Below are 11,900 nucleotides of genomic sequence, written 5' to 3'. Positions count from 1 at the left end.
TTTTTTGTTCTCTTTTTTTTTTTTTAACACTTCTGCAGGGGGCGCCGCAGCGGAAGGATCTTTTTATTTTTTTATTTTTTTTTCAATGAAAGTGATTGTATTTTGGGGTGAGGGTTTGTGTGTTTTTTTTTTGTGTGAAATTTTTGCAGCCGGGGGACTTTTTGAATTTTCTGGCTGCGTGTGTGTGTGTGTGTGTGTGTGTGTGTGTGTGTGTGTGTGTGTGTTATTTTTGGGGTGAGAGTTTTTTTTTATTTAATTTTTTTTTAAAATTTTTGCAGCCGGGGGACTTTTTGAATTTTCTGGCTGTGTGTGTGTGTGTGTGTGTGTGTGTGTGTGTGTGTGTTATTTTTGGGGCGAGAGTTTTTTTTTTTTTTTTTTGTGAAATTTTTTGCAGCCGGGGGGAGTTTTTGCATTTTCTGTGTGTGTGTGTGTGTGTGTGTGTGTGTGTGTGTGTGTGTTATTTTTGGGGCGAGAGTTTTTGTTTTTTTTTTGTGAAATTTTTTGCAGCCGGGGGACTTTTTGAATTTTCTGGCTGTGTGTGTGTGTGTTATTTTTGGGGCGAGAGTTTTTGTTTTTTTGTGTGATTTTTTTGCAGCAGGGGGGAGTTTTTGTATTTTCTGGCTGTGTGTGTGTGTGTTATTTTTTGGGGCGAGAGTTTTTGTTTTTTTTTGTGACATTTTTGCAGCAGGGGGGAGTTTTTGCATTTTCTGTGTGTGTGTGTGTGTGTGTGTGTGCGTGCGTGTGCTATTTTTGGGGTGAGGGTTTGTTCTTTTTCTGTGAGATTTGGGGGGAGTTTTTTAAATTTCTGCAAGTGTGTGTGTGTGTTTGTGTTATTTTTGGGGTGAGGGTTTTTTGGGGTTGGAGTGGGGGTTATTTTTTCAGCGGGGGGAGGTGGTTCAGCCTGCCCGGGGACACTTCCATAGGCCCGGGCATGAATCCCGGGCTCGAGTGGGTGAGATACTTCCATGTATTTTCAAAGTGCTTTTTTCACCCTTTCTGTGCAATTCCCGGGACGGCCAGCGGGGGGCGCATGTCCCCGGACCCCGGGACGACGTCCCCCTGGCCCGGGCTACCTTCCCCGGGCAGCGCGGGGTGGTTTTGTGGAAGTTTTTATTTCAGGGGGGGAGACGCTTTGTCATGCCCAGGGACACTTCCATAGGCCCGGGCATGAATCCCGGGCTCGAGTGGGTGAGATACTTCCATGTATTTTCAAAGTGCTTTTTTCACCCTTTCTGTGCAATTCCCGGGACGGCCAGCGGGGGGCGCATGTCCCCGGACCCCGGGACGACGTCCCCCTGGCCCGGGCTACCTTCCCCGGGCAGCGCGGGGTGGTTTTGTGGAAGTTTTTTTTTCAGGGGGGAAGACGCTTTGTCATGCCCAGGGACACTTCCATAGGCCCGGGCATGAATCCCGGGCTCGAGTGGGTGAGATACTTCCATGTATTTTCAAAGTGCTTTTTTCACCCTTTCTGTGCAATTCCCGGGACGGCCAGCGGGGGGCGCATGTCCCCGGACCCCGGGACGACGTCCCCCTGGCCCGGGCTACCTTCCCCGGGCAGCGCGGGGTGGTTTTGTGGAAGTTTTTTTTTTCAGGGGGGAAGACGCTTTGTCATGCCCAGGGACACTTCCATAGGCCCGGGCATGAATCCCGGGGAAGAGTGGGTGAGATACTTCCATGTATTTTCAAAGTGCTTTTTTCACCCTTTCTGTGCAATTCTCGGGTCGGCCAGCGGGGGGCACATGTCCCCGGACCCCGGGACGACGTCCCCCTGGCCCGGGCTACCTTCCCCGGGCAGCGCGGGGTGGTTTTGTGGAAGTTTATTTTTCAGGGGGGAAGACGCTTCAGCTTGCCCGGGGACACTTCCACAGCCCTGGGCATGAATCCCGGGGAAGAGTGGGTGAACAATTTCAAACTGTTTTCAGTGTTTTTTTCACCGATTAGATGCATTTCTCCGGGTGTCCAGCACGGGGCGCAGTCCCCCGGACCCGGGGGTGACCTCACCCAGGCCCGGGCTACCTCCCCCGGGCAGCGTGGGGGTGAAAATCTGGAACTTGTTTTTCCCGGGGGGAAGACGCTCGGACGTGCCCAGGGACACTTCCACAGCCCTGGGCATGAATCCCGGGGAAGAGTGGGCGAGCTGTTTCAAACTATTTTCAAAGTATTTTTTCACAGTTTGGATGCATTTCCCCGGGCGACCAGCGGGGGGCGCAGTGCCCCGGACCCGGGGGTGACCTCCCCCGGGCCTGGGCTACCTTCCCCGGGCATCGTGGGGAGGAAATATGGAACTTTTTTTTTTCAGGGGGGAAGAAGCTTCAGCTTGCCCGGGGACACTTCCACAGCCCTGGGCATGAATCCCGGGGAAGAGTGGGTGAACGATTTCAAACTATTTTCAAAGTATTTTTATCACCTTTTGGACGCATTTCCCCGGGTGTCCTGCGGGTGGCGCAGTTCCCCGGACCCGGGGGTGACCTCCCCCGGGCCCGGGCTACCTTCCCTGGGTAGCGTGGGGTGGAAATATGGAACTTTTTTTTTCAGGGGGGAAGACGCTTCTTCATGCCCGGGGACACTTCCATAGGCCCGGGCATGAATCCCGGGGAAGAGTGGGTGAGGAATCAAAGTATATTCAAAGTGCTTTTTTCACCCTTTCTGTGCAATTCTCAGGTCGGCCAGCGGGGGGCACATGTCCCCGGACCCCTGGACGACGTCCCCCTGGCCCGGGCTACCTTCCCTGGCCAGCGCGGGGTGGTTTTGTGGAAGTTTTTATTTCAGGGGGGGAAGACGCTTTGTCATGCCCGGGGACACTTCCATAGGCCAGGGCATGAATCCCGGGATCGAGTGGGTGAGGAATTTCAAAGTATTTTCAAAGTATTTTTTTCACCTTTTGGACGCAATTCCCCGGTTGTCCTGCGGGGGACGCCGGTCCCCAGACCCGGGGATGACCTCCCCCGGGCCTGGGCTACCTTCCCTGGGTAGCGGGGGGTGGAAATATGGAAGTTTTTTTTTCAGGGGGGAGGACGCTCGAACGTGCCCAGGGACACTTCCACAGCCCTGGGCATGAATCCCGGGGAAGAGTGGGTGAACGATTTCAAGATATTTTCTAAGTGCTTTTTTCACCTTTTGGATGCAATTCCCCGGGTGTCCTGCGGGTGGCGCAGTGCCCCGGACCCGGGGGTGACCTCCCCCGGGCCTGGGCTACCTTCCCTGGGTAGCGGGGGGTGGAAATATGGAAGTTTTTTTTTCAGGGGGGAGGACGCTCGAACGTGCCCAGGGACACTTCCACAGCCCTGGGCATGAATCCCGGGGAAGAGTGGGTGAACGATTTCAAGATATTTTCTAAGTGCTTTTTTCACCTTTTGGATGCAATTCCCCGGGTGTCCTGCGGGTGGCGCAGTGCCCCGGACCCGGGGGTGACCTCCCCCGGGCCTGGGCTACCTTCCCTGGGTAGCGTGGGGTGGAAATATGGAAGTTTTTTTTTCCCGGGGGGGCAGAAGCTTCAGCCTGCCCAGGGACACTTCCACAGCCCTGGGCATGAATCCCGGGGAAGAGTGGGTGAACGATTTCAAGATATTTTCTAAGTGCTTTTTTCACCTTTTGGATGCAATTCTCCGGGTGTCCTGCGGGGGGCGCAGTGCCCCGGACCCGGGGGTGACCTCCCCCGGGCCCGGGCTACCTTCCCTGGGTAGCGGGGGGTGGAAATATGGAAGTTTTTTTTTTCAGGGGGGCATAAGCTTCATCTTGCCCGGGGACACTTCCACAGCCCTGGGCATGAATCCCGGGGAAGAGTGGGTGAACAGTTTCAAACTGTTTTCAGTGTTTTTTTTCACCTTTTGGATGCATTTCTCCGGGTGTCCAGCACGGGGCGCAGTCCCCCGGACCCGGGGGTGACCTCAACCAGGCCCGGGCTACCTCCCCCGGGCAGCGTGGGGTGAAAATCTGGAACTTGTTTTTCCCGGGGGGGGAAGACGCTCGGACGTGCCCAGGGACACTTCCACAGCCCTGGGCATGAATCCCGGGGAAGAGTGGGCGAACGATTTCAAACTATTTTCAAAGTATTTTTTTCACCTTTTGGACGCAATTCCCCGGTTGTCCTGCGGGGGACGCAGTGCCCCGGACCCGGGGGTGACCTCCCCCGGGCCTGGGCTACCTCCCCCGGGCAGCGTGGGGTGGAAATATGGAAGTTTTTTTTTTCAGGGGGAAAAGACGCTTCTTCATGCCCGGGGACACTTCCATAGGCCCGGGCATGAATCCCGGGGAAGAGTGGGTGAGGAATCAAAGTATTTTCAAAGTGCTTTTTTCACCCTTTCTGTGCAATTCTCGGGTCGGCCAGCGGGGGGCACATGTCCCCGGACCCCGGGACGACGTCCCCCTGGCCCGGGCTACCTTCCCTGGGTAGCGTGGGGTGGAAATATGGAAGTTTTTTTTTTCAGGGGGAAAAGACGCTTCTTCATGCCCGGGGACACTTCCACAGCCCTGGGCATGAATCCTGGGGAAGAGTGGGTGAGAGGAATCAAAGTATTTTCAAAGTGCATTTTTACGGCTTGACTCCATTTCTCAATTCAAAGTGCTTTTTTTCTCACGGCTTGACTCCATTTCTCCGGGTGGCCAGCGGTGCCCCGGACCCAGGGGTGACCTCCCCCAGGCCCGGGCTACCTTCCCTGGGTAGCGTGGGGTGGAAATATGGAAGTTTTTTTTTTCAGGGGGGCAGAAGCTTCGGCTTGCCCGGGGACACTTCCACAGCCCTGGGCATGAATCCCGGGCTTGAGTGGGTGAGGAATTTTGAAGTATTTTCTAAGTGCTTTTTTCACCTTTTGGATGCAATTCTCCGGGTGTCCTGCGGGGGGCGCAGTGCCCCGGACCCGGGGGTGACCTTCCCCGGGCCTGGGCTACCTTCCCTGGGTAGCGGGGGGTGGAAATATGGAAGTTTTTTTTTTCCGGGGGGCAGAAGCTTCAGCCTGCCCAGGGACACTTCCACAGCCCTGGGCATGAATCCCGGGGAAGAGTGGGTGAACGGTTTCAAGATATTTTCTAAGTGCTTTTTTCACCCTTTCTGTGCAATTCTCGGGTCGGCCAGCGGGGGGCACATGTCCCCGGACCCGGGAGTGGCCTCCCCCGGGCCCGGGCTACCTTCCCCGGGCATCGTGGGGTGGAAATATGGAAGTTTTTTTTTTCCGGGGGGAAGACGCTCGGACGTGCCCAGGGACACTTCCACAGCCCTGGGCATGATTCCCGGGGAAGAGTGGGTGAACCATTTCAAACTGTTTTCAGTGTTTTTTTCACCTTTTGGATGCATTTCTCCGGGTGTCCAGCACGGGGCGCAGTCCCCCGGACCCGGGGGTGACCTCCCCCAGGCCCGGGCTACCTCCCCCGGGCAGCGTGGGGTGAAAATCTGGAACTTGTTTTTCCCGGGGGGGGAAGACGCTCGGACGTGCCCAGGGACACTTCCACAGCCCTGGGCATGAATCCCGGGCTCGAGTGGGTGAGGAATTTCAAAGTATTGTCAAAGTATTTTTTGCACCTTTTGGACGCAATTCCCCGGGCGACCAGCGGGGGGCGCAGTTCCCCGGACCCGGGGATGGACTCCCCCGGGCCCGGGCTACCTTCCCCGGGCATCGTGGGGTGGAAATATGGAACTTTTTTTTTTCCGGGGGGAAGACGCTCGGACGTGCCCAGGGACACTTCCACAGCCCTGGGCATGAATCCCGGGGAAGAGTGGGTGAACCATTTCAAACTGTTTTCAGTGTTTTTTTCTCCTTTTGGATGCATTTCTCCGGGTGTCCAGCACGGGGCGCAGTCCCCCGGACCCGGGGGTGACCTCCCCCAGGCCCGGGCTACCTCCCCCGGGCAGCGTGGGGTGAAAATCTGGAACTTGTTTTTCCCGGGGGGGGAAGACGCTCGGACGTGCCCAGGGACACTTCCACAGCCCTGGGCATGAATCCCGGGCTCGAGTGGGTAAGGAATTTCAAAGTATTTTCAAAGTATTTTTTTCACCTTTTGGACGCAATTCCCCGGGCGACCAGCGGGGGGCGCAGTTCCCCGGACCCGGGGGTGGCCTCCCCCGGGCCTGGGCTACCTTCCCCGGGCATCGTGGGGTGGAAATATGGAAGTTTTTTTTCCCGGGGGGAAGACGCTCGGACGTGCCCAGGGACACTTCCACAGCCCCGGGCATGAATCCCGGGGAAGAGTGGGAGAACGATTGAAACTATTTTCAAAGTGTTTTTTTCACCTTTTGCATGCATTTCCCCGGTTGTCCTGCGGGGGGCGCATTGCCCCGGACCCGTGGGTGACCTCCCGCGGGCCCGGGCTACCTTCCCCAGGCATCGTGGGGTGGAAATATGGAACTTTTTTTTTCAGGGGGGGAAGACGCTCGGACGTGCCCAGGGACACTTTCACAGACCCGGGCATGAATCCCGGGGAAGAGTGGGCGAACGATTTCAAACTATTTTCAAAGTATTTTTTGCACCTTTTGGACGCAATTCCCCGGGCGACCAGCGGGGGGCGCAGTTCCCCGGACCCGGGGATGGACTCCCCCGGGCCCGGGCTACCTTCCCCGGGCATCGTGGGGTGGAAATATGGAACTTTTTTTTTTCCGGGGGGAAGACGCTCGGACGTGCCCAGGGACACTTCCACAGCCCTGGGCATGAATCCCGGGGAAGAGTGGGTGAACCATTTCAAACTGTTTTCAGTGTTTTTTTCTCCTTTTGGATGCATTTCTCCGGGTGTCCAGCACGGGGCGCAGTCCCCCGGACCCGGGGGTGACCTCCCCCAGGCCCGGGCTACCTCCCCCGGGCAGCGTGGGGTGAAAATCTGGAACTTGTTTTTCCCGGGGGGGGAAGACGCTCGGACGTGCCCAGGGACACTTCCACAGCCCTGGGCATGAATCCCGGGCTCGAGTGGGTAAGGAATTTCAAAGTATTTTCAAAGTATTTTTTTCACCTTTTGGACGCAATTCCCCGGGCGACCAGCGGGGGGCGCAGTTCCCCGGACCCGGGGGTGGCCTCCCCCGGGCCTGGGCTACCTTCCCCGGGCATCGTGGGGTGGAAATATGGAAGTTTTTTTTCCCGGGGGGAAGACGCTCGGACGTGCCCAGGGACACTTCCACAGCCCCGGGCATGAATCCCGGGGAAGAGTGGGAGAACGATTGAAACTATTTTCAAAGTGTTTTTTTCACCTTTTGCATGCATTTCCCCGGTTGTCCTGCGGGGGGCGCATTGCCCCGGACCCGTGGGTGACCTCCCGCGGGCCCGGGCTACCTTCCCCAGGCATCGTGGGGTGGAAATATGGAACTTTTTTTTTCAGGGGGGGAAGACGCTCGGACGTGCCCAGGGACACTTCCACAGACCCGGGCATGAATCCCGGGGAAGAGTGGGCGAACGATTTCAAACTATTTTCAAAGTATTTTTTGCACCTTTTGGACGCAATTCCCCGGGCGACCAGCGGGGGGCGCAGTTCCCCGGACCCGGGGATGGACTCCCCCGGGCCCGGGCTACCTTCCCCGGGCATCGTGGGGTGGAAATATGGAACTTTTTTTTTTCCGGGGGGAAGACGCTCGGACGTGCCCAGGGACACTTCCACAGCCCTGGGCATGAATCCCGGGGAAGAGTGGGTGAACCATTTCAAACTGTTTTCAGTGTTTTTTTCTCCTTTTGGATGCATTTCTCCGGGTGTCCAGCACGGGGCGCAGTCCCCCGGACCCGGGGGTGACCTCCCCCAGGCCCGGGCTACCTCCCCCGGGCAGCGTGGGGTGAAAATCTGGAACTTGTTTTTCCCGGGGGGGGAAGACGCTCGGACGTGCCCAGGGACACTTCCACAGCCCTGGGCATGAATCCCGGGCTCGAGTGGGTAAGGAATTTCAAAGTATTTTCAAAGTATTTTTTTCACCTTTTGGACGCAATTCCCCGGGCGACCAGCGGGGGGCGCAGTTCCCCGGACCCGGGGGTGGCCTCCCCCGGGCCTGGGCTACCTTCCCCGGGCATCGTGGGGTGGAAATATGGAAGTTTTTTTTCCCGGGGGGAAGACGCTCGGACGTGCCCAGGGACACTTCCACAGCCCCGGGCATGAATCCCGGGGAAGAGTGGGAGAACGATTGAAACTATTTTCAAAGTGTTTTTTTCACCTTTTGCATGCATTTCCCCGGTTGTCCTGCGGGGGGCGCATTGCCCCGGACCCGTGGGTGACCTCCCGCGGGCCCGGGCTACCTTCCCCAGGCATCGTGGGGTGGAAATATGGAACTTTTTTTTTCAGGGGGGGAAGACGCTCGGACGTGCCCAGGGACACTTCCACAGACCCGGGCATGAATCCCGGGGAAGAGTGGGCGAACGATTTCAAACTATTTTCAAAGTATTTTTTGCACCTTTTGGACGCAATTCCCCGGGCGACCAGCGGGGGGCGCAGTTCCCCGGACCCGGGGATGGACTCCCCCGGGCCCGGGCTACCTTCCCCGGGCATCGTGGGGTGGAAATATGGAACTTTTTTTTTTCCGGGGGGAAGACGCTCGGACGTGCCCAGGGACACTTCCACAGCCCTGGGCATGAATCCCGGGGAAGAGTGGGTGAACCATTTCAAACTGTTTTCAGTGTTTTTTTCTCCTTTTGGATGCATTTCTCCGGGTGTCCAGCACGGGGCGCAGTCCCCCGGACCCGGGGGTGACCTCCCCCAGGCCCGGGCTACCTCCCCCGGGCAGCGTGGGGTGAAAATCTGGAACTTGTTTTTCCCGGGGGGGGAAGACGCTCGGACGTGCCCAGGGACACTTCCACAGCCCTGGGCATGAATCCCGGGCTCGAGTGGGTAAGGAATTTCAAAGTATTTTCAAAGTATTTTTTTCACCTTTTGGACGCAATTCCCCGGGCGACCAGCGGGGGGCGCAGTTCCCCGGACCCGGGGGTGGCCTCCCCCGGGCCTGGGCTACCTTCCCCGGGCATCGTGGGGTGGAAATATGGAAGTTTTTTTTCCCGGGGGGAAGACGCTCGGACGTGCCCAGGGACACTTCCACAGCCCCGGGCATGAATCCCGGGGAAGAGTGGGAGAACGATTGAAACTATTTTCAAAGTGTTTTTTTCACCTTTTGCATGCATTTCCCCGGTTGTCCTGCGGGGGGCGCATTGCCCCGGACCCGTGGGTGACCTCCCGCGGGCCCGGGCTACCTTCCCCAGGCATCGTGGGGTGGAAATATGGAACTTTTTTTTTCAGGGGGGGAAGACGCTCGGACGTGCCCAGGGACACTTCCACAGACCCGGGCATGAATCCCGGGGAAGAGTGGGCGAACGATTTCAAACTATTTTCAAAGTATTTTTTGCACCTTTTGGACGCAATTCCCCGGGCGACCAGCGGGGGGCGCAGTTCCCCGGACCCGGGGATGGACTCCCCCGGGCCCGGGCTACCTTCCCCGGGCATCGTGGGGTGGAAATATGGAACTTTTTTTTTTCCGGGGGGAAGACGCTCGGACGTGCCCAGGGACACTTCCACAGCCCTGGGCATGAATCCCGGGGAAGAGTGGGTGAACCATTTCAAACTGTTTTCAGTGTTTTTTTCTCCTTTTGGATGCATTTCTCCGGGTGTCCAGCACGGGGCGCAGTCCCCCGGACCCGGGGGTGACCTCCCCCAGGCCCGGGCTACCTCCCCCGGGCAGCGTGGGGTGAAAATCTGGAACTTGTTTTTCCCGGGGGGGGAAGACGCTCGGACGTGCCCAGGGACACTTCCACAGCCCTGGGCATGAATCCCGGGCTCGAGTGGGTAAGGAATTTCAAAGTATTTTCAAAGTATTTTTTTCACCTTTTGGACGCAATTCCCCGGGCGACCAGCGGGGGGCGCAGTTCCCCGGACCCGGGGGTGGCCTCCCCCGGGCCTGGGCTACCTTCCCCGGGCATCGTGGGGTGGAAATATGGAAGTTTTTTTTCCCGGGGGGAAGACGCTCGGACGTGCCCAGGGACACTTCCACAGCCCCGGGCATGAATCCCGGGGAAGAGTGGGAGAACGATTGAAACTATTTTCAAAGTGTTTTTTTCACCTTTTGCATGCATTTCCCCGGTTGTCCTGCGGGGGGCGCATTGCCCCGGACCCGTGGGTGACCTCCCGCGGGCCCGGGCTACCTTCCCCAGGCATCGTGGGGTGGAAATATGGAACTTTTTTTTTCAGGGGGGGAAGACGCTCGGACGTGCCCAGGGACACTTCCACAGACCCGGGCATGAATCCCGGGGAAGAGTGGGCGAACGATTTCAAACTATTTTCAAAGTATTTTTTGCACCTTTTGGACGCAATTCCCCGGGCGACCAGCGGGGGGCGCAGTTCCCCGGACCCGGGGATGGACTCCCCCGGGCCCGGGCTACCTTCCCCGGGCATCGTGGGGTGGAAATATGGAACTTTTTTTTTTCCGGGGGGAAGACGCTCGGACGTGCCCAGGGACACTTCCACAGCCCTGGGCATGAATCCCGGGGAAGAGTGGGTGAACCATTTCAAACTGTTTTCAGTGTTTTTTTCTCCTTTTGGATGCATTTCTCCGGGTGTCCAGCACGGGGCGCAGTCCCCCGGACCCGGGGGTGACCTCCCCCAGGCCCGGGCTACCTCCCCCGGGCAGCGTGGGGTGAAAATCTGGAACTTGTTTTTCCCGGGGGGGGAAGACGCTCGGACGTGCCCAGGGACACTTCCACAGCCCTGGGCATGAATCCCGGGCTCGAGTGGGTAAGGAATTTCAAAGTATTTTCAAAGTATTTTTTTCACCTTTTGGACGCAATTCCCCGGGCGACCAGCGGGGGGCACATGTCCCCGGACCCGGGAGTGGCCTCCCCCGGGCCCGGGCTACCTTCCCCGGGCATCGTGGGGTGGAAATATGGAAGTTTTTTTTTTCCGGGGGGAAGACGCTCGGACGTGCCCAGGGACACTTCCACAGCCCTGGGCATGATTCCCGGGGAAGAGTGGGTGAACCATTTCAAACTGTTTTCAGTGTTTTTTTCACCTTTTGGATGCATTTCTCCGGGTGTCCAGCACGGGGCGCAGTCCCCCGGACCCGGGGGTGACCTCCCCCAGGCCCGGGCTACCTCCCCCGGGCAGCGTGGGGTGAAAATCTGGAACTTGTTTTTCCCGGGGGGGGAAGACGCTCGGACGTGCCCAGGGACACTTCCACAGCCCTGGGCATGAATCCCGGGCTCGAGTGGGTGAGGAATTTCAAAGTATTGTCAAAGTATTTTTTGCACCTTTTGGACGCAATTCCCCGGGCGACCAGCGGGGGGCGCAGTTCCCCGGACCCGGGGATGGACTCCCCCGGGCCCGGGCTACCTTCCCCGGGCATCGTGGGGTGGAAATATGGAACTTTTTTTTTTCCGGGGGGAAGACGCTCGGACGTGCCCAGGGACACTTCCACAGCCCTGGGCATGAATCCCGGGGAAGAGTGGGTGAACCATTTCAAACTGTTTTCAGTGTTTTTTTCTCCTTTTGGATGCATTTCTCCGGGTGTCCAGCACGGGGCGCAGTCCCCCGGACCCGGGGGTGACCTCCCCCAGGCCCGGGCTACCTCCCCCGGGCAGCGTGGGGTGAAAATCTGGAACTTGTTTTTCCCGGGGGGGGAAGACGCTCGGACGTGCCCAGGGACACTTCCACAGCCCTGGGCATGAATCCCGGGCTCGAGTGGGTAAGGAATTTCAAAGTATTTTCAAAGTATTTTTTTCACCTTTTGGACGCAATTCCCCGGGCGACCAGCGGGGGGCGCAGTTCCCCGGACCCGGGGGTGGCCTCCCCCGGGCCTGGGCTACCTTCCCCGGGCATCGTGGGGTGGAAATATGGAAGTTTTTTTTCCCGGGGGGAAGACGCTCGGACGTGCCCAGGGACACTTCCACAGCCCCGGGCATGAATCCCGGGGAAGAGTGGGAGAACGATTGAAACTATTTTCAAAGTGTTTTTTTCACCTTTTG

This window comes from Crinia signifera, unplaced genomic scaffold (assembly GCF_055691185.1).
Source record: "Crinia signifera unplaced genomic scaffold, ASM5569118v1 HAP2_SCAFFOLD_209, whole genome shotgun sequence".
NCBI lineage: Eukaryota > Metazoa > Chordata > Amphibia > Anura > Myobatrachidae > Crinia > Crinia signifera.
This window is presented reverse-complemented; position numbering follows the sequence as displayed.